The sequence below is a fragment of the Gymnoscopelus microlampas genome (genome assembly GCF_963454915.1).
Source record: "Gymnoscopelus microlampas genome assembly, chromosome: 8".
Classification (NCBI taxonomy): Eukaryota; Metazoa; Chordata; class Actinopteri; order Myctophiformes; family Myctophidae; genus Gymnoscopelus; species Gymnoscopelus microlampas.
The window spans coordinates 16137102-16140624 of NC_139945.1; the positions used below are offsets into that span (position 1 = coordinate 16137102).

At 45.9% G+C, this 3523-nt stretch overlaps 1 pseudogene across 1 annotated transcript; it reads right to left on the reverse strand.

The window, feature by feature from the left end:
- Positions 1 to 1660: 1660 nt before the first annotated feature.
- On the reverse strand, positions 1661 to 2405 carry LOC311050489 (acyl-protein thioesterase 2-like; annotated as a pseudogene). The gene has a single exon. The product of its transcript is annotated as an acyl-protein thioesterase 2-like (transcript).
- Between the last annotated feature and the right edge of the window lie 1118 nt (positions 2406 to 3523).

The window sequence follows — 3523 nt, forward strand, 5'->3', positions numbered from 1 at the left end:
CTCTCTTTGCAGTTGGCTGCTGGGGGGTTACATGAACCAACCTGATCTCACACAACTTAGCACAGACTGAACAAGCTGGTAAAGCGAGGCTCCATCGTTGGTGCTAAACTGGATGGTGTGGACGTGACAATGAGGAAGCTAACATCTTCCCATTCACAGAGGACTGGCAGACTCGGTCTGTCCTTTGTGCTTTGTGTCATCGGGGTATTTCATGATGCCAACGCACATCTGCAAGATGACCAACTTGATGAATATGGTTATACACCAAGTGAATTACAACACTTCATCACAAAATAACTACTGGGATACGTTGAACGCCAAGGATTGCTGATGAATACTAAAGTCTCAGAGAGTGGGATTTTACTTTAAATTTACATACAATATAATAATGCAGGATTTTGCTATGCAAATGGAAATGGCATGGCTCCGATGTGGATCTAGGACTTAATGTAGCCTTGGTTGGTTGGGATATAAGGGCATACAATGCGTAGACACATACACCAGAGCATGTGAGCGGAGCGGAGCGCGAGCGGAGCGACGCGATTTTGACGTGAGCGCGGAGCTGGTTATAAAAAGGTTGGAGCGCTACTCAGAGCGAGGACCGCCTCCCGCTCCAGGCCGCCCTCGCGGGGGCCGCGCACCGAATGTTTGAGCATGCCCGGTCGCACGGACTCAGAGACACACAGACATCCGCAGTGCACAGCGCACCGAGATATCATTAGAATTTCTACTTTCTTTTTCTTTTCTTTTTTTTACTGTTGAGCGACCCGGTTTGAGCGGAGCGTGGAGCGAGATTTGCGCAAATCAACGTGAGCGAGGAGCGACGGGGAGCGGAGCGCGGGGGGGTTTAACATGAGCGAATAGCGAGCGGCATTTCAGCCCCCTGGAGCGCGGAGCGGCATTTTCACCCGCTCCGCTCCGCTCACATGCTCTGACATACACAAAGATAAACACAACAATAAATAGCTTATTTCCATTGTGATCGGGTGGCAAAGGGGTAAAGTATCTGCCCACCACCAGGTTGCGACCTCCAGAGAGGTTACCAAAACATGTTTAGGGGTCACCAGGTACTTCTTTGAACGTGCAAAAAAAAAAGAATCAGATTGTCTTTTTTTTTAAGAATCTGAATTTAAAAAAAAGATTAGCCCATGTTTCTCAGCTGGAAACCGGTGGATTGTTCACTCCAGATAGGGAATGAGACTTTGCCCCAAGTGAAGGAGTTCAAGTATATCAGAGTCTTGTTCACAAGTGAGGGGTGGACAGAAAGTGATCAGCCAGAGAATCGGAGTAGAAGGAGAGGTATGTGGTCGCTGTACGCCACTGTTAGCTGCGCCAGAAGGCAAAGCTCTCGATATAGCAAGCAAGCTTTGTTAATACTCTCACCTATGGTCATGAAGTTTGGGTCAAGAACAAAATAGTAAGATCAAGGACACAAGCGGTCGCCTTTTCTTCTTCTCTTGGAAAGGAGCCAGCTAAGGTGGTTCAGGTATCTAGTAGGGATGCCTCCTGAGGGAGGTCATCGGTGCATGTCCTACTGACAGGAGACCCCCTTGCAGACCAAGGACCAGAAGGGGGGATTCTCTACAGGAATTAATTGGCTAACGACGAAAAAAAGAGTGAGGTCTGTGTCTAGGGGTCACAGTGGGGGCATGATGTGATGTCAGATCCGAGGCAGCTGCTTCTCAATGAATTCCTTTACAGCTGCCATCTCCTGAGGACAGGAACTGTGCAAGAGGGTTGGGTAGGTTTTGAAGGTGATCTTCTGAGGGTTGACTATGGTCTTGAGCTTGTCTGCTGTCATGGCCCCAAAGCGCACAGGGATCATGAGGTCCTTATCGCCATGGCACTGCAGGATGGGCATGTCCTTGTTAGCACTGGCGCTTGCTGCCTGTGGAAAGCTTTTGTGAAGTGGTAGCCAGCAACTGAGAGCCACAACACCAGCCAACTTCTGCTGGCAAGTCAGTGCAGTATACAAGGACAACGCTCCACCCTGAGAGAAGCCTCCAAGCAGGATGCGGTTTGGAGGGATACCATTTTTGATCTCGTGGTCAATTATGGCCTTAATGTTCTCTGCCGCCTTCTTGATTCCGACGTCATCCTCTGGGGAGTCAGGGCTCAGACCCTTCACATCAAACCACGAAGGCATTTCAATCTTCATATTTAGAGTAACAGGGATTCTGGATGCATGGGGGCAGATGTACTTGACATGTGGCAGTCGGATCGCCGTCAAGGCTTCTACCCACCCATGCCCTGAGTCTCCCAACCCATGAAGGAAGATTACCGCAGCGGTCTCCTTCTCTGTACCTGACACCGTCACAGCTTCGACAAGCTCCTGCACAGACATGTTGCCGCCACACGTTGCAGTGTAAGGGGTGAGTTTGCTGTCCCAATTTAACATCAGTCATCTATGATGTCATATGGGTATGTACTGATGACATCAGGGATCTCCATATATGGGCATACAAGGGACGACGGCAAACAGAAGCAAATTAGCTGCGGACACACACACACACACACACACACACACACACACACACACACACACACACACACACACACACACACACACACACACACACACACACACACACACACACACAGTTCTCTCTGAGGGTCTTCTTATGCCGTTAAAATGTCTGCATTCATGTAAGAAGTTGTCATCTTGAATAGAGACCTGAAACATTATTTGCCATACACGTAAGGTGGAGAATACTGTACATTAAATCAATTCAACTACAACTGTATGCTCAGTGCAATCCAACATAATCTCACTGCACATATTTTCAAACAAATACAAGCAATCCAGTAAAAATGTGTGGCAACACTCTGTATACAATATACAATTATACAGTAAATACAGTACATTTCACTAAACACTTCGGATTTGAATGTGTAGGCTATTAACCGTACCATCAGGCAGCCGAAAAGATTAGAATGTTTTATGTTTTATTACATGCATGCAATTCATGCTACTGTGGGACATGCTCGATTGTTTTAGAATTTGCATGAATGTGGATACATGCATAATGTATATATTTTAATTTTACACAGTGTCTCTCACCTCATGCGTCCACCATTAGCATTTACTGTATTTGCATGACAAAGACAATTTTGTGAATTTTGTTTGAAAACATCACATTTTCAAATGTGCTTTTCAAGTACAAATGGGATTTTTGCGCACGTTAAAATCCTCAGTGTTAATTAATCTATTTGCACCTCTGAGAGCATACAAATGTAACCAAATGGACCCTTGTTACAGGTCCATTTGGTTACATTTGTAGAGTTAAAGGGAAACTTCACCGGTTGCCAACCTCAATCAATCAGAGCAGATGTGAGGAGATCATCAATATACGACACTATATGACTTAAAGTGTTGTTCTCCATGAAATGTTGTCGCAAAATGATTAAGTCAAACGCATCCTTTCACGTTATTGGGCGAACATTCTGTACAGCACAGCAATAGGGATTTGATTGAAAATCGGCCTTGCCGTTTTTCTTTCAAGTATTTTAAAGTGCAGTTGGT